The sequence below is a fragment of the Melanotaenia boesemani genome, chromosome 5 (genome assembly GCF_017639745.1).
Source record: "Melanotaenia boesemani isolate fMelBoe1 chromosome 5, fMelBoe1.pri, whole genome shotgun sequence".
NCBI classification, from domain to species: Eukaryota; Metazoa; Chordata; class Actinopteri; order Atheriniformes; family Melanotaeniidae; genus Melanotaenia; species Melanotaenia boesemani.
The window spans coordinates 34187649-34209788 of NC_055686.1; the positions used below are offsets into that span (position 1 = coordinate 34187649).

The window sequence follows — 22140 nt, forward strand, 5'->3', positions numbered from 1 at the left end:
TTTCAGCCTCCGCTACCGGGAGTTAAGGGTTAACATCTTGTTTCCGGGGTCAGGTCTGTAGATGTAACTATAAACATGTGTGGTATCCACAAAAAGTCCAGAATCTCAGCTACCAGCTCAGTAAAACCATTTCTATCACCAACAAACACGGTTAAGACAACAAACAATTTAAAGACACAACACAAAGATCGAAAAATATGTAAACACAAATTATGTCTCCCCACCCTATGGCATGAACACAAACAAACGGCTCCTCTACTGAAAGCTCACATCTCACAGATTCCACAGCTGGAAGTTTCATCTCGCTATGACCAAGATTCACCAAACCAGAGGCAGAAGACCTGATTTATGCTTCACGTTTGTATTAGTCAGAAAGCATGTCTTACCTTTGCTGTCTTGCATAAATTAAAACCGCATTTATTAAAAAAATTAATAATAAAAAAAAGTTTCCCATCCAAAAATCACGATGTTCTGTCCATCTGCATGTATTTTGACAAAGAGAAACGTCGGTTCTTTTTTTCTTCTTCTTGTTCCAGACAGAAAACATCTCTTTATTTTAATAAACCCGCTATCTCCCGATCACGTCAGACGCACCGCTGCAGCAGGGAAGGGAGACATGGACGCTGTGTTTCTGTCATCAAAGCCAGCGGCCAGAAAAAAAAATAAAAAATAAAAAAAAAAATTAACTCACGATTAAAAAATTAACGGCGTTAATTAAGCGTTGCCTTAACGCGCAATTAACGCGTTAACATGCCCAGCACTAATAATTATATTTTCTACTATACTACTATACATATATATAGTATAGTATAGTGTTTTATCTGCATTTTCCTCTTAAAGGCGATCATCTCTTGGTTACTACTTGGTTTGATCCAAAAGGTATGCAAGCCTAGCCTCTCATGGTTTAACTACTGCAGCAGTCTGGACAACAACAACTCGCTTTATCTTATTCTTCTACTACTACATACTCTATCTCTCTCTCTCTCTGTCTATCTATCTATCAATCGATCTATCTATCGATCTATCTATCGATAGCTATAACATATCTCGGAATCACCCCTCCCTGTCGTCCATACTTGGTTTGATCCAAATGGTACGCAGCAGAGCCTCTCGTGGCTTCCTTCGTGCAGTCGGAGTCAACACGACAATGACAGGTAATGAACTAAGTTATGTTTGACTGAAGTGATTGTAGACCTGTAGCGCCATTGTATAACGTAGTCAAATTAAAATGAGCGAGTTATTCATAATATTTACCGGCCAAAAACAATAATTATTCCTCCTGTTGCTCATCTGGATAGCTTAACTAGCCTTCTGTTTTGCTAGCTAGAGTTAGCTGAACTTTAAATGTGTAGCACCCTCATGATTGCCAGGTCCGCGGTTTTCCCGCGGAACTGGTCTACTCTGTAAGTGTTGCTGCCGGTAAGAAAATGTCGGCGAGTTGGGAGGGTTCTCATTGCCTGGGAAGCATGTGTTCCTGCATGTGGGCTGTGCAGATGTAGCCTCTTTAGCACGTATGAACCCATTACTTTAAATGTTGGCATGTAGACGCTGTAAGAGACTTTGATTACTAGAAATGAGCATTATGGGGGTATTTTATGGATTTGTTAAGCATGTTTAAACATTTGAACGTTTAGATTATACTCCTGAACAAATTGTGACAACTATATATTGTATGTTACCCAGGTGAATGTGAATAGTTAGTTTGTCCGTGGTTCTGATTTTGATGAGGCCCATTAATAAAAGTAGATGGAGTTTTGTTATTTACTGTTGAATTAACACTTTTATTGGGTGGTCAGTGGCCCACATAAAACTGTTTCTGAACATTTTCTTAATAGATAATGATGCCTGATGGACTTTATAAAGAGAATCCTTCCAGGAGGGTGCGGATGAAACCGCAGAATGATGAAAGACTGAAAGCTGACAAGGCGGGTCTTAGACAGGTGTATGTGAACTCTTACAAAGGTCAGTCTTTATTTCCCTTGTATTATTTTCCCTACATGTATTAATTGTGCTTAAATATGAGCTTCAGTGTAAGAGATCTACTACTGGCCTGGTTGATACAAGGATAGCATTAGCCTACTTGTTTTCATTTTCTCATAAAGGGCGAGGCATCTTTGCTTCAAAACCTTTCAGCAAAGGAGATTTTGTGCTAGAGTACAGAGGGAAACTACATTCTCCAGACAATCCTCCTGTCATCGAAACATACAGTGAAACTGAAGCAACATATCTCTTTGATTTTCAATGGAAAGGGAAATCTTGGTGGTAAGTAAGGCTGAATATTCAATTTTCCAGTCCAAGTCCCAATTAGGGTTGTCTCTAAGTAATATAATATTGAGTATCTGCTACTATCAACTCTTGGTCCAGTAGTACATATTCCCTATTTTTTACAGTTTGATAGTTAATACATTAAGTATTTTAAAATATCACAACCAATTAATTAATCATTTTATTTTTGGTTATATCAGTCACTGTATCTATGACTCTGTTTTCTGTATGCTTATGATGCATTGTCTTGTTCGTGTTTAGTGTTTTTATTGTACAGGTTTAATAAGATTAAAAACTTGCTCTAGTAATTACTGTGGTGAGCTCAGACAAACTATATCCATTAAGACTTTGTGTTTGTATTTTGATTTGTTAGAATTTTTGATACTTTACGTAGAATGACACTATTCAATTAAATAGGAAATGTTTTTGTTGTGCATTAATCCATTTATTTCTAAATAGTATTGATGCATCTCTGGAGGACCAGTCACTTGGAAGACTGGTGAATGATGAGCACAAAACCCCAAATTGTAAAATGCGACAAATTCAAGTGGATGGCATGCCGCACCTTTGTCTCTTTGCAATCAGAGACATTCTGCCAGGGGAAGAGATTACCTACAATTATGGAGAATCAGATTGGCCTTGGCGCAAACAGGTATGACAAGTGGTTACCCATCTTCTAATTTACAATGTACAAAGAAATGCAACAGATGTCTGTAAATGATCTTTTTTATTCTTCTGATGTTAGGTCCTTAAAATATGCATGCATCTTGCCCAAAAATTATTCACTGGACATCCAACAACCTATTGTGCAAAACTGAATAATTTTTTTTTCGGACTGTAGATTTTGCTTTATTAGAGCAGTGTCCCCAATTTGGTTCAGTTAGAAAGTGTATGTGTGTCAAGTGTCCCCAATTGTAGGTAAGACGTAGATAACAGAGTCTCAGCAGGTTTCATCTCAGAACAACATGTCACCATCATTAATTTCCTGCACAACAACACTCATGGTGTTTCTCCCTTTGTCCAGCTGCAGATTTCCACCTCTTCTGTGGCCACCCCATCACCAGGTGACCACTCAGACACCAGTCATCAGTCGCTGGTTCCTGCCGAACATGTGGAACACTCGTCTTCCAACGTCAATATGGTATGTTACTTTGCAGCAACACAGACAAACGCAGTTCAACTGATTCTGCACTAGTGTATGAGGATGAACAGTATCATTGTCCACAAATCTGGTCCTAATCCGCATAGTCACCTAAATAACCACTTGATCAGTAGCTATATGAGAGCTGTATACTTCAGTGTGCTTCTCTTGCCCAAATAGTGATCGTCTGTGTTGAGTTGTTGCATCAGATGTTGTTGTATTTTTGGTGAAGACATAAAAATACATGAGTGTCCCCAATTTGGTTCAGTTAGAAAGTGTATGTGTGTCAAGTGTCCCCAATTGTAGGTAAGACGTAGATAACAGAGTCTCAGCAGGTTTCATCTCAGAACAACATGTCACCATCATTAATTTCCTGCACAACAACACTCATGGTGTTTCTCCCTTTGTCCAGCTGCAGATTTCCACCTCTTCTGTGGCCACCCCATCACCAGGTGACCACTCAGACACCAGTCATCAGTCGCTGGTTCCTGCCGAACATGTGGAACACTCGTCTTCCAACGTCAATATGGTATGTTACTTTGCAGCAACACAGACAAACGCAGTTCAACTAATTCTGCATTGTGTTAGTTTAATATCATCAAAGTTTACTATAATTAGGAATCAACAACTGCTTGAAATGGGAGTTAAAGTGTCTTTGTTTGACACGTTATTGACACATGTTATTTGATTCTATTGTTTTTCACTCAATTTATTTCAGTCTTTTGAACGCTACATGGCCTCAGAGGAAGAACGCAATGAAATTGAAAGACACCGTACCTTTCTTTTGCGCCAGCGAGAGCTTCTTGATCAACAGCTAGCACAGTTGGATAATGTGAGTATAATATAGGTCTTTACAGGTAGAATTATATCACCATACTTGTTTTTACATTTCTTATTTTAACTACTCCTTCTTTCTTCTTCTGTCTGTCTTGTGAAAGATAAGTCAGTTTTTATTCATTAGCATATGTGGGAAATGGCTATAGTTAAGTCCAGGTATACGACTTATTACTTTGCATGGACAATAACTTCTTATTACTTGGCCTTAATATACATCTGTCACCAACAATATCAGTATCACACAATTTAAATCTTGCTTTGCTACTCACCTCTCCCACACACCTTTTTTCCCGTCTGATAAAGTGAATTAGGTTAAAGGTGGGGAACTCAATTATATACATAGTTTTAATTGCCATTCGTCTTAATTATATGCTCCATTTATTTACTTCTCATTTTGAATATCCAAATTATAAATTTACAGTTTTAATTGCTGTTTCAATGTCTGTTCTAATTACCAGGTTTGTACTTCTCCACCATCCACTACCAAATTCTCAGAAATGAATATTCCCTCTAATCCTGCAGTGAACCATAAGTATAACCCAAGACTAAAGTCTGGACAAAGACAGGTTTGATCTTTTCTTCTCTAATCCTGTTCAATTCAAGGAAAAATGATAAAAAGAAAATCACCTTGAATTTCTTTAGAGTGATTTATCCTTTATGACACAATTCTTGATTCCCCTTTTCACAAAAACAATTCATTATGTTTTCATTTTGTTGGAACGTGCTTGAATCAGGCTCATTCCTGCAATAACATGCGGGCATAACTTTAGAGTAAGGCATTCTTTATTACAGGTTGCAAAAATAAAGGTTACAATAATCCATAAACGCCATCATTTGTTTTTAGAGCAAAGAAGATACTTCAGATGAATCAATGGATGAGAGCAGTTATACTGACTACAGTGATGTTGATTATGTACCTGACACTGATGGAGTTGACTCTGATGTCAGCATGTCTTTGTCCCCTGAAAAACCACGTCAGAGGGTACGATTTTCCCAATTGGTGATGGCGAATAACCCAGACAAAGAAAGCAGCTCAACAGACAGCCCAGACAAAGAAAGTAGCACAAAAAGAAATATAGCAAGTAAGAAGATGGGATCATCATTCATCCCAGAAAAAAAGAAGAAATGGACATTCAGCCCACAGAAAAGGAGGAACGACTGCCACCCTGAGAAAGACAGTAGTTCGATTCTCAGCCCAGAGAAAGACAAAAGTTCAATTAAAGTTCAGTCTACCACAAGTACTCAGGGACGTCGAGTGTATGACAAGAGAAACTACTGCCTTTATTGCTCCAAGCCAACAGCAAAAATCTCCCGACACCTTCAAACTGTTCATTGCAACAAACCAGATGTTGCAAAAGCACTCTTTTATCCACAAAATTCCAAAGAACGGCGAGTTCGGCTGGCCATTCTCAGGAATAGAGGAAACTTTGCTCACAATACAGATGTGGTGAGGAAAGGAAGAGGAGACCTCATTGCACGTTACAGAACAAAAGACATTAGAAATGGGAAAGACTTTATCCACTGTATTCATTGTCAAGGTCTTTACTCAAAAAAAACACTGTGGAAACATATCAAAACATGTGATGAGAAGCCAAGAGAGGATGAACCCAGAGTGGGACGAAAAAGAGTTAGATCCCTCTGTGCTCTGACAACGCCCGTAGGTTTTGAGATAAGTGAAGGCCTGCAGAAAATACTAACACACATGAACTATGATGAAGTGTCAAACGTTGTTCAGAATGATAAATGCATTCTGCAGCTTGGACAATATATGTTCAATAAACTAAAAAATAAAGGGAACAATTATGACGACTATATACGACAGAAGATGAGAGAAGTTGGAAGAATGGTCCTTGTAGCTCAACAAGTTACACCACTGAAGAAAGTGAAGGAGTTCTTCATTCCTAAAAACTTCCCACATGTTATATCTGCAGTGAAAAAGGCAGCAGGATACGATACCAAAACCAACACATACCAAACCCCATCTTTAGCACTCAAGCTTGGCCACAGTCTAAAAAAAATATCCAGTATTGTTGAGAGTGATGCCATGATGATTGGGGATGATGTCACAACAGAATATGCCAAAAGGTACAGAGCTATACATGACAGTAGATGGGAAGAATTCATCTCCTCCGGAGCACTAAACACTCTTAAGGAGGCAAAGTGGAATATGCCACAGGTGTTACCATTTACTCATGACGTGAAGCTCTTGAACTTTTACATGGAAAATGAGCAACGTGTTTCAGAGAGATTGCTGAGAATCTCCCCCACTCCAGAAAACTATGCTGCCCTGGCTAAGGTAACGCTTGCTTTAGCCATTACATTCAACAGACGAAGAGCAGGAGAGGTGTCACGGATGTTACTGACCGCCTTTAAGTCCCGGAGCAAGTCAGCGTTGCATGATGATGTGGCTATCTGCTTGACTCCTTTCGAAAGGAAGATGTGTGAGTACTTTGCAAGAGTGGAGATCCGAGGGAAAAGGGGGAGGATGGTCCCTGTCCTGTTAAAACCATCTATGGTGACTGCTATGGAGCTGTTAGCTGAGATGCGTGAAAACTGCAATGTATCGAGTGAGAATGTATTCATGTTTGGGAGACCAGAAGCCTTGTCAGCCTACAGAGGTGGCGAGTGCCTTCAAAAGTATACCAAGCTCTGCGGTGCCAAACACCCTGAAGCACTGACTTCAACAAAACTTCGAAAACATATTGCAACAATGTCACAGGTCTTGAACCTTGAGGAAAATGAGTCTGACCAACTGGCTGACTTCCTAGGCCATGATATTCGCATCCACCGACAATACTATCGGCTGCCCCAGGGAACTCTGCAGCTTGCTAGAATGAGCAAAGTGCTCCTGGCCATGGAGAGGGGGACTGTGTCGCAGTACAAAGGGATGACGCTGGATGATATCGAAATAGACCCTGAAGGTTTGAGCATGTTCTTAATTTTTGATGTAATTAACATGGGTATGGATACTTGATTTTATATTTCTCTTTTTATAAATTCATCTTGCTCTTTTGCCAGAGAAAGTGCCACAATCCAATGAAGGAGAATCCAGTGACACTTCAGAAGATGAATGTAACAGCAGTGAAATGGAACACATAATGGACACATCTGCATCATCGGCACCATCAGCACCAGCACGTTCTGCTACTCCTCCTATACAAGGTTAAAATTTTCAACATGCAGTGCAAAGAGAATGATGATCATTTTGTCCTTTCTCTTATAACAAGGTGATGAAGGTTGCTATGAAGCTAATCTCTCTCCATACAGAAGTTCAGATTTAGACAGAATGGATATATTTATTTTTGGTGCTACACTTTTTAAACCTTTTACATGCAAAGCAGCATTCAAACTGGAAGACCACTGCTAGAGAGTCCATAACAGCATAATGATGGCTTTTACCTAGCCTGATGCATCAGCCGCTTTCACATTGTTTGACACAAAACAAACACTTCATGGTGATGTCTTACAGTATTATTACATAAAGCTTTAGGTTATTTACATAACCCCGGTTCTCTGAGTAATATGAGCGAGATGTCTCACTATGGGATGCAAGCCTCTCTGCAGCCCTCAGAAGCATTAATCTAATACGCCAACCCTGATTGGCTGATGAATGTGTGAACGTATCCGTCCGCGTCACGTAGTGCCATCTGCCTTAAATAGCTCATGTGGACGGACCAACTCATTCAAGATAAGCACCTCTTCTCACTCGCCCCAGCAAGAAGGGTTGTCTGGTAAGACATCTCGCACTGGACACAAGGCATGTGACCGCGATTCCCCTGACGAGGCAGGGAAAGCCACAAGATCAATAGGAGAACATGAGCCCACCACCTTAGGCACAAAAGCCAGGTTGGGCCTCAAAATCATTCTCACACCGCCCGGGAAAAACTGGGCGCATGTCGGGTGCACCGAAAGCGCATGGATGTTGCTGACCCGCTTAGCTGACGCCAGAGCTAGCAACAACACCGTCTTGAGGGAGACGTGTTTTACATCTGCCCCCTCCAGTGGCTAAGAGGGAGGACCCTTAAGCCCTTAACCCTCCAGAACCACAGCCAGATCCCACGGTGGTACCAGCGGTCTGGACACAGGAAGGAGCCTGCATGCGCCCTTCATAAAGCGGCAGACCAATGGGTGCTGACTCACCATGTGCTTCTCAAACCCCACATGACAGGCAGCAATAGCTTGCCAAATACACTTTTACCGTGGAGAAGGCTTTCTTCCTGTCAATCAGGTCCTGCAAGAATAACAAAATCACCCCTACCGGGCACTGAAGAGGAACGTGGCTGTGTCTATTGCACCACTCCACGAAGACCCCCCACTTAGAACCATACAGAGATCTAGTGGAGGGGGCTCGAGCACTCTGTATAGTGGAAATCACCCGCTGTGGGAGTCCCACAGCTGACAGACTGAGCCACTCAGGGGCCAAGCCCACAGTGCCAGGCGTTCTGGGTGTGGGTGGAAGACAGTCCCCCTCCCCTGAAGTAACAGGTCCCTGCGTAGTGGGAGTTGCCAAGGCTGAGCATGCAGCAACTGATATATCTCTGCCAGCCAATGCATGGCAGGCCAAAGCGGAGCTATCAATATCAGTGTGTGGCCGTACTCCCTCACTCTGGCCAGAGTGGGGGGTATCAACGCCAGGGGAGGGAATGCATGAATATGCCCGGGCGGCCAGACGTGCGCTAGTGCGTCTACGCCCAGGGGAGCATCCATGCTGCGCAGAGAATAAAACAGAGCGCAGTGCGCATTTTCTCTTGATGCAAACAGATCCACTGTGGCCCAACCGTAACGGGTCCAAATCTGTCCCACAACCTCTGGATGCAGAGTCCATTCCCCGTATACAGGCGCGCCTCTGGACAGTAGGTCCACGCCCGCTGGGGCCAGCACGCTTTTTTCTGTGTTTATCACAAAACCCAGATCGGACAGGTGCTCCACGAGAACATGCGTGTGCGCCCTGGCCTCCTGCTCCGACTGTGCCAGCAGCAGCCAGTCGTCAGGTATGTGGCCAAGCAGATGCCCTGGCTCCTCAGCGGAGCTATTGCCACTTCCTTGCACCGCACGAACACCCGTGGTCTCAGAGAGAGACCGCAAGGAAACACGCGGTACTCGTAGCAAATCCCCTGGAAAGCGAACCTCAGGAATTTTCTGTGAGGAGGGTAGATAGGGATGTGGAAATACGCGTCCTTTAGGTCGACAGAAGTGAACCAATAGTTCTGTCGCACAAGTGATGCGTGTGTGAGCATCCTGAATTTGTATTTCCGGTAGGGCTGGGCGATATGGCCTAAAAATAAAATCTCCGACTTTTTATAACCAAATCCGATTTCCGATTTTAATCGATTTTTTTTCTTTTCTTTCACAAAACATAAATAGACTTATTAAAAACATTTATTTGTTTATATAGATGAATGCCAGCAAAAATTAAGCATATAATGTCATAGCTTTTCCACCATATAAACAACGTACATAGAAATATGAGACACAATGCATCCGTGATCTCTTTCCTTCTGGATCCTTATCGTACAGGATCCACTGCAGAAATAATTCCCCTGATGAAGGTTGTCTTAACTAGGGTTTGTGAGTTAAGTTCACTTTGCATCTCATAGAGAACAGCATTTCTCACTGCAGTTATACGCACAGCTAAATCCCAGGCATGAGTGAAGGGTCACTTCACTGAAAATCTGTCAGACAAACACCGTTCTGGTGTGGAGTGAGGGCTAAGTCTGCTGCTAACTAACTGTAAAAAAAATCCAGATTTTCATAAAAATAAATCTCCTGAAAACAGAAAATTCGATTTATCGATTTTATCGATTAATCGCCCAGCCCTAATTTCCGGAGATATCTGTTCAGAGCACGAAGATCCAGGATAGGGCGAATCCCGTTTGGGGACCAGAAAATACCTGGAGTAATACCCGCTCTGACACTGTGCAGGAGGTACAACACAAATCGCTCCCTTGTTTAACAAGGAGCTGATTTCCCACTGTAAAACGTGGGCTGACTCCCCTCGAGCCTGGGAATGCAAAATGCCGGCAAAATGAGGGGGAACGGTGGCGAACTGCAACCTGTATCCCCTCAAAATCGTCCTTAACACCCAGGGTGGGGCTGCGTGTGCGGCCCACCTCTCCCACCTGAGGGAGGGAGGAGGCGCACCCTGCAGCCCGTCCACCATAGTAGGCTCCATCTGTGATACGGTAGCGCCCTCCCTCGCTGAAACAGCGAAATGGTTCCGGGACTGCGCCGTGCATCCACGTCCGAGGTGACAGCGCAGTGACGGGTGCACCGCTGCCGCTGTCCCGGGAGGGGCAACCGCCCTCCACCGGGACAGCGGCAGGCGCCGCCACAGCGCTGTTCATGATTTTGGCTTTTTTTATTAGCTGCGCCATCGGCCTTTGGCCTGGATGCTGCAGCGGGGGGACACATTTTAATTTTTTCAAACTTAATGTGTGTGTGTGCGTGCTTGTGGACGTTTGAGAGGGGCAACCGCCAAAACCTCTGCTGACAAATGTCCGTTCCTCTCCCCATGCTCTGGCACGGTCCGTGGCAGCTGGGAGACGGGGGCGAGAGATATCCCCGGGAGCACGCTTGGAAGCCAAACAGGTGGAGCTAGAGAACGAGGAACATCTAGCTGAACTGGCGAGATGCAGGGCTGTCAGGCCGCCCGTTTCTTCTTCCTGGCCTGGAAGTTAGCAGCTTGTGCGGGCGGAGCCGGCGGGGCTGCAACAGAGGCCGAGGGCTTCTTAGACCAGCCGGCCCGACCGGGTGGAGGAGGCTGGGCAGGCTGGGGCCTTGGCTGTTTGGGTATTTTGAAATGTGAAACCTGAGAAACAGCTGGCGTGAAGGTTTTGCGCTGCACAGGCGGAGAGGGAGTAGGAGGTTTCCGAGGGAGGCAGAGCTTGAGAGCTTCATCCTCCTCCTTCTTGGCTTCACAACGCCGTTGCATCGAAGCCAATGCAGAGCCAAAAATCCCCTCCAGGACAGTGGGCATGTCCAGCATGTCATCCTTCTCCCTATTCGACAGGTTGGCAAAGGTTCAGCCACCAAGCCCGTTCCTGCAGCACCATAGTTCCCAAACGCTCTGCCTGTGGCCTGAACCGCACAGCGTTGGACGCGGAGACATAGGTCGGTGATGACCGGAATCTCCTCCCACGTTGCTGGGTCCTGTGTTTGTCCAAAATCCTCGCACAATTCGGCTTGGTAAGCAGTGAGCAGGGAGAGGACATCAAGTGCCCGGGCCGAAAGCGCCGCTGCCTTATAAGCCTTCTCAGTCAGGGCCGACTGAAAACGGTCAGATTTAGACGGCAGGCTGGGACTCCTGGAGGACACTGCAGACAGCCGGGGGTAGAGGTGGTCTGCAACAGGTGGCTCCATCGGGGGCATGCGGAGCAAGCCCAGGCTCTCCAACGCCTCACAATCGAGGGACGAGGCCCCGGGAATCGGGCTCCTGCTGCTGTAAGGACGGTCCTTCCATGAATGTGTCACTTCATCCAGCAGCTCTGGGAAGACGGGGAGACGTTGCTTCATTGCACTTTTGGCCAAGGGCAATCTCTTCCCTTTGTAGTGGGATCTGGTGGTCTCAGCTACAACTGCGGGCCAGAGGATGGCCAGTCGGGCGGCCGCACGTTTACACACGTCAAGCATGTCCGAGCTGGGGAGGGGAGAAGCTGGTGTGCCACTCTCATCTTCATCCCGAGAAGCAACGGAGGCCGCATGCTGTGCAGCATGGGTAGGAGTGATGAAGACGTCGTCCTCCTCTTCATCCTCGGAAATGAGGAGGTTTGAGGCGACATCTTCTTCTTCCCCGTAGTCCAAGTCCAGGACGTCTTCCTACGGCGGAGAATCAGTGGCTACGTCGAGCTGGGAGCCCCAGCTGGCGCCAGCCTGCGATACCACCACCGCGGCAGCTCCCTTCTCCTCCTCCTCCTCTTCGACCTCAGCACCGGCGGAGGGGAGATAGGGGTCCTGCCCAGACAGGCTAACCTGGCGGGCTAGCCGTCTGCGGAGACTCTTCGTGGTGAACACCGAGTAGTGTTGACACGAGCTGGGAACATTGATGGCCAGTCGGGCATGTTGTAGCCGCAGGCAACTCGAGCAGACCTGGTGTGGGTCTCTGCTCGATATCTTGTTCCTGCAGTGACAGGGACGAGCCCCAGAGTCTCCGAGCCCTCTGGTGTGTGGGGTTTTAGCCTCCATTCCTCGCGAGCTGGTGTGCAGGCAGGGAGTAGAGGCAGCTAGCTGGTGTGCTAACCGTGGGGAGGCCGAGAAATTAGCTGGTGTGCTAACACTCGGTGCTCGAGACGCCGTGGTGGGGCGACAAGGATAGTGCGACCGAACCGTGGAGGGGCAAGGAAGCACTATGGTATGGTGTGACCAAAGAGCCAAGAGTCCAAGCTAGGTAGCGCTCGGTGACCAAAGCCAAAGGATCAGCCTGTGAGCAGTTGAGCTAACTAGCCGTGGACGCAAGATATGCTCCGAGTGAGAAGAGGTTTTTGAATGAGTTGGTCCATCCGCATGAGCTATTTAAGGAAGATGGCACTACGTGATGCGGACGGATACGTTCACACGTTCATCAGCCAATCAGGGTTGGCGTAATGAGATTAATGCTTCTGAGGGCTGCAGAGAGGCTTGCATCCCATAGTGAGACATCGAGCGGAATATTATGAAAGAGAACTGAATTTATTCTTTTCTTCACAGAACCAGCAGAAAAACGTGGCAGACGCAAATGGGAAGCAGGAGAAGTTTGTTCTGTGGAGAAACATCTGATGAAATTCATCAGAACATTCACAGTTCCTGCCAAGCGCGACTGCATGCTATGCCTGCAAAATGAACCAGAGACACTGAAGGGACGAACATGGACAGATGTAAAAAACTATGTGAGAAATAGAATCACTGCACTGAAGAGGCAGACAAGCACTTAAATAATACTACATGTCTTCTATCTACAATGTTAAGGTAAGGTAAGCTAGACAATGTTCAGTTTGGAAGTTGTGGAAGGTTAGGTAGGTTTTATTATTCATTTTTATTATTCATTGCCTCATTTTTATAGATTTGACTAACCAAGTCATTTGTTATGTACTAAATATAAGAAGAAAGAAATATGTTGGTAGAAACAGTTCTGGAAGTTCTGGAAGCTCAATGTTGTCCTCAGCTTCAATATGAAATGAAAATGAATTAAAGATCAGTGAGGCTGCAACAAATGTCCTTCTCTGCGTGTGCTCATGTCAAAGAAAACGTAATGCCCATTTAGTGTTAAGTTCCAACAAAAAATGTTAACAAAAGAAATTAATCTGTGCCTCTCCTTCTGTGGTTTAAAAAACAGCCTATCCAGGTGTATTCTGGTCCATTACCAATGCTCTAATGTAATGTAATCGTATAGAATAGAATAACGTCGAATAATACTTTATTGATCCCCATGGGAACTTGCATCCCAGTAGGAAATTGCATATATAAAATTCAAATAAATCAATTCAGAATAATCTAATCCAAATACTAACTAAACAATACCAAATTCTAATAATATATAAATAGCTCAAACACCCTGGCTTGCAAAAGACCCCAAAGATTACTTCTGTCAGAATCTGTGTTTAGCCCAAGTCCCCAAAGTTTTCCTAAATGAGATTTGTCCCCAAAGGTCAGGTTAAAAGTCAGATGGGGAAAAAACTTGCTTTAATCCAAAATATCAAGTGATTTTGGTAATGAGGGCATCCTTGCACATCTGAAAATGGTGGGAGCTTCTCTCTAAACCATTCAGAAAGTGGTGTCCCCAAAAGTAGGGAGTTCTGTCATATGACCCCAAAAGTGGCCTAAGTAGGTATGTGTGTGTGTGTGTGAAATAATGTCCTGATCTACATCTAATCAGCATTATAATAATCAATTTGTTGCATACAAATAATTTGATTCATCCCTCTGATGGAGGGAGGAATCCTCCTAGAGCTGGGAACTCCACACAACTGAAGCAGAGTGTAATAATCTGGACGGAGAACACAAAAAAGATGATAAATAAAAAAAAAATTACACCATCTGTTTTTGCCACTTATCCCATATTCATTTTCATTTTTCAATCATTTCTGTAACTTTTTTCAGTTTTCCTGGCAAAATATAAAGAAGAGGGATGGATTAAAACCTTTACACCTCATTGAAAGTCATGACTAAAAGGTAATTTAAATTAGAATTTATCTTTATATCAAATGTTTTTATAATTAGCTTCAAATCACAGTTTGTTTGTTTTTTTTTAAGAAAAGTCATTTTCCTCAAAAAAGAAAAAAGAAAACTTAAGCCGCGACAAATATACACATCGTTTTTATTCAAGATCAAATCTTAAAATTAATTATATTTTGACATTTACAGAAATTCAGATGAGAAAAATCAAACATTTAAAACTACAAACTTTATTGCAACAAGGTTTATATTGTTGGATAATGAGCATAATAAAAAAAACATGTTAAAGCAAAATTAAAAAGAAAGGAAACAACATTCTGATTTAATTTTTACTGATGAAGAAGTCTTCAGGATGAGCAGGTCACCCTTTTAAAAGGAGTTCTCATCCACGAACCTCATGATGTTCTTGACCCAGGACAGAGTTGGATCCACACAGATGTGTCTACCTCTAATTGTAACAAAACTGAGACAGAGACACAAAGTCAAACACTAAACTCATTATCAGACTTTATATTTCATTTTAAAATAAAATACAGCTGAAAAACAATGAAATATGTTCATGAATTGTGATGCATTAAGTCATACTTAGTAGTACTTATTAGACTTATTGAATCATTGAATTGGACATGCTGAGACTGAGGTAAACCCAGTCTGAAGAGCTTACATGACTCCAGACTTGGCGCAGCGGTGATCAGTTATGTTATAGGATTTGATGATGTTTTTGTTCAATTTTCTCGGATAGAACGTGAAGCAACAATCATCAGGACCAACTGAACCATTTCCATCTGAATAAATGAGCATTGATCATCGTTAGGATGGTTTAAAAGGTGCCTCCTCCATCTAAACTACATAATCCAAAATAATCTTACTGCTATAAATACTAAAGACTCATTTATAGAGTTTTGAAAATATTATAGTTGATATTATAGAATCGGTTTGTGTCTGGTTCTTATCAGATGGAGAATCGGTTGGTGTCCTGGTCTTATCAGATGGAGAATCGGTTGGTGTCCTGGTCTTATTAGATGGAGAATCGGTTGGTATCTATAATACATCCATGGTTATAGCAGCACTGATGAATACTAGTTGATTTATGCTGATATGATGTATTTTATTTACCGTGAAGTGTTTCTTTAGGACACTGTATTTAATTTACAAGACTTACACACACACTTTACTGATAGCTTAAGTGCTTTCAGACCAAAGCCCTGCAGTGGTCAATTAGGTAAAAAAATCAGCATCAGAGGTCCGATTCCTCAACACTATTGTAACCAGATAATGTTATTTCGGATGTCATGTTTTAATGTCGTTGCAAATCAGTATAATCTAACAACTTTCTCTTCATTTAAAAGAAAAAATGTGACCACACTTTGGTTTTGTGATCTAAAAGTGGAATGATAATATCTTGTAAAGATGTTTATAAGTGATTTTTTATACATTGTTTTTGTACTTTTTAACTCTGATATTTACACAGCCAATTAAATGATCTAATAGTATATCCAATTATATGATATTTCTGTGTTTTTACAAGTAAATACAAAGAACTTTGTGAATTTGTGGACAATATTAAACTTTCTTTTACTACCATGTTTTCTTATTTTGAACAGTATGGTCGGGGAAGATTTGGACGAATCTGGAGGAGGCGAACATGGGTCTTTGGAATGCTAGGCATAACAGGCATGAGAAGGGAGCCCATTCTGAGGCTAGTCAGAAAACAGTCCTGGTGGCACTTGATCCCAGTCATAAGGTGTTATGATTGCCAAGGGACCACTATCATCTCAGATCAATGGGGGGTTTAGATGACGGCACTGGCTAATAGTGGGTATGTTCACTATTCAGTAAACCACAGCCGGTCATTTGTAAACGCAGAAACAGGTGCCCATACAAAGAGCATTGACTGTGAGTGGTCTACCTACAAATCCCAGGTCTGGAGACTGCCTGGCAATCGAACAGAGAACACCTTGAAGAAACAGCTTGCCTCAATAGAGTGGACACATTGGGTGGCCATATCTCACAAGAATGGTGCACTTGGACATATGCTTCACGAGATATGCAAACAGTACAAAGTTTAAAATATATGGAAACAATAGTTTCCATTTATTGGGGGAAATGCTTGCATATGTGTGTGCGTGTGTGTGTCTAACTTTAAGGTACATTTTGTGTAATAAATACCGTCTCTTCTTCTGCAGTTGTTATCAATTTTGAATGGTTTGCACATGTTAGATAGCTATATGCATAAAGCCTTATGATAAAAATGGTATCTAACATAGGTATAATACCTTTGGTTAGAAAGAGATCAAATTGTTATTTTCAATATAGAAAAAATGCCACAAAAGTAGTAGTTACTGGTCAGGTACTGATTAGTTAATGATGCGTTCCTCACTAAGTACTTGGTATTATGTTTGACTTTTTTATGAAGGCAAACAGTATAACAGATAATGACCAGTCAATGATTAAGTAATGACTTATTACTTAGTAAGCGATGAACAAGTAAAGTTAAGATGACACAGCAGTACAAGAATAAATAAATGGTACTGCTTTTCATCCTTACAAAGGCTTCCAAAACCACCAGGAAACAGGTTTTTGACTAAATGAGCTGTTCACTCAACGAGTCAGAGTAATCCAGTACTCACATGAAGAATTTCTCTTTTGTTCCTTAAAAAGCCTGGTTTTTGTGGGTACCAGTAAGTACTGGTTAACTACCCATTACTTCCTGATTTGCCTGTAAGGCGTTCACTAGTAACGAAGCAAATTTTGAGTCCAGTATTGTAAAGTGTTACCGAGACATTTTGTGTCACTGAAATTAAAAGACCAAAGCTCCTTCATTTGTTCTCACCTGAGAGAGGACCTGGTGTCAGAAAGAAGGAGATCCACGCAATGTTCAGCAGAACCACACCCACATGGAAAAGCCACCGCATGATCTGGTCCTTCACTCTGTCGCTGCTGAAGACAGACTGTGTGACATGCACGAGTGCTGCAGAATAAACCGTCACATCTCTAATAATTTAAAAATAGATTAATGTGATCACACCTTCGGCTGCATTCTGCAGAGTTGTAAAAAATTACCTTTTAACCTCAAACTAGGACGTCTACAGAATGTGTCACATAAACAGAATCCACACTGTTCTCACAGAGATAGTTAAATGATCAAAATCACATTTTAGACATGACTATTTTTGTAAAAAAAAAAAGATTTTACCATTTCAAACATGTCATTTGATTAAATGTTTTCAGGTTTGTTCAGTCATACTTGTTTTTATCCAAACATCCAAACCTCGCAATGAACACCAGACTTTACACCATAGTTCAGCTTGTAAAGCTTAACGGTGACTATTTTATTTTACCATGTTCTACCTCTTATGGTAAATGGTCCTTATTTATATAGAGCTTTACTGTACCTGGAACGATACCCAAAGAGCTTTACATCATGCATCACATTCACACATTCACACACACATTCACACACACACACACACACACACACACACACACACACACACACACACACACACACACACACACACACACATTCACACACTGATAGCGGAAGCTGCCATGCAAGGTGCTCAACCATGACCTTATCAACACCTCTGTATTTAACCACATTCATCTGTCTTCATCAACTTGCTATAAACCAAAAGCTTTTAGGCTTGCTGTCATAAATCCTTGAAAAAGTGGTTTTAAATCCCATTTGTAGTTTGTATGAAGTGTTTCAACCTGGATGAAGATCACACCACAATACAGAAACTGCATGACTTCAAGTTACAAACGACCTTCTGCTTCAAACCTCTTTATTTTCTTCTGATTTTCTTTTATAAATCCCTCGAACAACTTCAGACCTACTTATACATTTATTAGTTTTCAGCTATTTTAACATTTAAATGCCAGTTTACTTGATTATTCATTTAAAAAACACATAAGAAACATGAATTATTTTCTATATAATTAATTTGACAGGGATGAGGCTTTGGTGGTGATTGCATCTGTCAAATATTAACAAACTGGTTTTAATGCATTCATATAATTTCAGATACTCCCTGTGGTGACCTTCATGGCCAAAAATGTTCCACTGACTCTCATTAAAAATGCATACTTTAATCTCCTTGTTGTTATAGTTTAAAATGCTGTTTTCTCTAATGTCGGGATTTCATTTAGAAGAAAAATAGATATACAGTTATTGACACTTTTACTGGATTCCACCAGATTCAACTGTTTTACCATTCACTGTAGGTCGATGCAGGAAATCCCTGCAATTCAGATGGTTATGTAATGCAGTCATGTGACCACCAGGGGGCAACAAGATTCTTGTTTTTTTTTTTGTATGTGTGAAATAATGTCCTGATCTACATCTAATCAGCATTATAATAATCAATTTGTTGCATACAAATAATCTGATTCATCCCTCTGATGGAGGGAGGAATCCTCCTAGAGCTGGAAACTCCACACAACTGAAGGAGAGTGTAATAATCTGGACGGAGAACAAAAAAAAAAAAAAAACTGATTATTAAAACAAAAAAAATTACATCATCTGTTTTTGCCATTTATCCCATATTCATTTTCATTTTTCAATCATTTCTGTAACTTTTTCCAGTTTTCCTGGCAAAATATAAAGAAGAGGGATGGATTAAAACCTTTACACCTCATTGAAAGTCATGACTAAAAAGTTCATTTAAATTAGAATTTATCTTAATGTCAAATGTTTTTATAATTAGCTTCAAATCTGTTTTTTTAGAAAAGTAATTTTCCTTATAAAAGAAACAAGAAAACTTAAGCCGCGACAAACATAAACAGTTTTTATTCAAGATCAAATCTTAAAATTAATTATATTTTGACATTTACAGAAATTCAGATGAGAAAAATCAAACATTTAAAACTACAAACTTTATTGCAACAAGGTTTATACTGTTGGATAATGAGCATAATAATAAAAAAAACATGTTAAAGCAAAATTAAAAGAAAGGAAACAACATTCTGATTTAATTTTTACTGATGAAGACGTCTTCGTGATGAGCAGGTCACCCGTTTAAAAGGAGCTCTCATCCACGAACTTCATGATGTTCTCGACCCAGGACAGAGTCGGAGCCACACAGATCTGACGACCTGATTTCTTTGTAACAAAACTGAGACAGAGACACAAAGTCAAACATTAAACTCATTATCAGACTTTATATTTTCATTTTAAAATAAAATACAGCTACAAAACAATTAAATATGTTCATGAATTGTGATGCATTAAGTCATACTTAGTAGTACTTATTAGACTTATTGAATCATTGAATTGGACATGCTGAGACTGAGGTAAACCCAGTCTGAAGAGCTTACATGACTCCAGACTTGGCGCAGCGGTGATCAGTCATGTGATAGGATTTGATGAAGTTTTTAATGAATATTTTAAAAATAAATTAATCTGATCACACCTTCAGATGCATCCTGCAGAGATGTAAAAATACCTTTTAACCACAAACTAGGACGTCTACAGAATGTGTCACATAAACAGAATCCACACTGTTCTAACAGAGATTGTTAACTGATCAAAACCACATTTTAGACCATGGTTATGTTTGTAAAAAAAAAGATTTTACCATTTCAAACATGTCATTTGCTTATGTAACCGGGTGGTTTTACTCCAGGGTAATTATGGCGGTGTGTTTTCCGACCCTATGCGTGGTCATGAAGGCATCACGGGCCTTACTTCTGCTTCCGTTTCTCCACTTAGGCTCATCAGGGAGAGTATAAACAGGTGTGGTAGCTAGACAGTCTTCCTCTCTCTACCTTTGGGTAAATGGTCTTTATTTATATAGTGCTTTACTGTACCTGGAACGATACCCAAAGTGCTTTACATCATGCATCACATTCACACATTCACACACACATTCACACACTGATGGTGGAAGCTGCCATGCAAGGCGCTCAACCACGACCTTATCAACACCTCTGTGTTAAACCACCTACATATGTCTTTATTAACTTGCTATAAACCAAAAGCTTTTAGGCTTGCTGTCACTTTTATTGGATTCCACCAGATTCAACTGTTTTACCATTCACTGTAGGCCGATGCAGGAAATCCCTGCATTTCAGATGGTTATGTACTGCAGTCATGTGACCACCAGGGGGCGACAAGACTCTTTTTTTTTGTGTGTGTTTGTGTGTGTGTGTGTGTGTGTGTGTGTGAAATAATGTCCTGATCTACATCTAATCAGCATTATAATAATCAATTTGTTGCATACAAATAATCTGATTCATCCCTCTGATGGAGGGAGGAATCCTCCTAGAGCCGGGAACTCCACACAACTGAAGCAGAGTGTAATAATCTGGACGGAGAACAAAAAAAAGATGAATAAAACAATAAATTACACCATCTGTTTTTGCCATTTATCCCATATTCATTTTCATTTTTCAATCATTTCTGTAACTTTTTCCAGTTTTCCTGGCAAAATATAAAGAAGAGGGATGGATTAAAACCTTTGCACCTCATTGAAAGTCATGACTAAAAACACTGAAAAAACTGATTTTAACTCCTAGTATATGTTACATTATTTAATCAAGTTAAATTCTTAAAATATAATGTGTTAATCAAGTCTTCTAATAATATTTAATTAAATCCAGACTATACTGTCCGTGATTTAAACAAGCCAGTTTTACTTAATTAAAAGCAACAAGAAAAATATATGGTCAACAAAACCTTCCTGTTTGCTCAGAACCACAGCCGCCATTTTGCATTTGTGCGCGGTACTTTTTCTTTCTCCTGGGACTTGGACTTGCAGCATTTGGAATGCACTCTGGATTTCGGTAAGAAGATATTTGCTTATCGTTTGTTTGTCATGTTTTTCGATCAGCACTGTCATATATACCCTTCCAAACACGTTTAGCAGCTCACGTTTCAATGTAATGGGGAGTTCCGGTTATTTGATGTGTGCTCTGATGTTAGCTAGCTTAGTTTAATTTAAAGGTGGGTGACTTCAAATCCATCATGGCTACAAGACATAGGTACACGCTAGTTAAAAAGACTTATCAGCCGCAAGTATTGACTGGTACCTTCAAAAACACGTCATGTGAAACTGCTGCTGAGTCAGTACAACCGTTGCGCAGGACCGGGGATAACTGCTATACAGCGGCTGCAGCATGTGAGCGCCAGAAGAGGCTCCTTCATGTCGCAAGCTGACGGCGCCATCTAAAACGCTGTTTTTTAATCGCAAGCCGTTTTGGACGCCGTTCAAGTACTGACGAAATGTGATATAGATGGCTTGCGATACTGTTTCCACGTCTTCCGCCGTACAGCATATGGCGCTTTCTAATATTATAATGTTCTTAACTTAACTCCACGCAGAAATAACCACAGAAGTTTATTGCAGCAGAAGACACATTTGACATATTGGATGCTGAAGCACACTCAGTTTATTGAGCAGTAAGCTGTGATGCCACCAGCAGCAAGTGTCTGATACCCACTTTGATAGATTACTTATTAATTTTTTTTTTTTTTTTTTTTTTTTTTTTTTGTTAAACATTTTCCTCTGGTGATGGTGTGGATTTCATTATTAATATTGTACTTGTTAATGTTGTTGATGATAAATAATTATAAAAAATGTAATTTAAATGTAAGTTATTTGTTTTTGTGCTTTTTAACAGTTTTTAATCTAAACTTGATACGATGAAGACTTGGGACATATTTGGTAAGTATGCAACATTTATGTAAAAATATTTTAAATAATTTTCTGGTCATTTTTCTGGCATAGTTATTAACATGAAGCATGCAT

At 41.2% G+C, this 22140-nt stretch overlaps 3 long non-coding RNA genes across 3 annotated transcripts; 1 reads left to right on the plus strand and 2 right to left on the minus strand.

The window, feature by feature from the left end:
• Positions 1-1914: 1914 nt before the first annotated feature.
• Positions 1915-2911, plus strand: LOC121639592. Its single transcript, XR_006010217.1, has 3 exons — positions 1915-1962; positions 2103-2262; positions 2725-2911. It is a non-coding gene; the product is annotated as an uncharacterized LOC121639592 (long non-coding RNA).
• An 11606-nt stretch (positions 2912-14517) lies between these two features.
• Positions 14518-15161, minus strand: LOC121639581. The gene is made up of 2 exons (XR_006010205.1): positions 15054-15161; positions 14518-14852 (listed from the first exon to the last, which is right to left on the minus strand). It is a non-coding gene; the product is annotated as an uncharacterized LOC121639581 (long non-coding RNA).
• A 4087-nt stretch (positions 15162-19248) lies between these two features.
• LOC121639589 lies at positions 19249-19767 on the minus strand. Its single transcript, XR_006010214.1, has 2 exons — positions 19709-19767; positions 19249-19506 (listed from the first exon to the last, which is right to left on the minus strand). It is a non-coding gene; the product is annotated as an uncharacterized LOC121639589 (long non-coding RNA).
• Positions 19768-22140: the final 2373 nt, after the last annotated feature.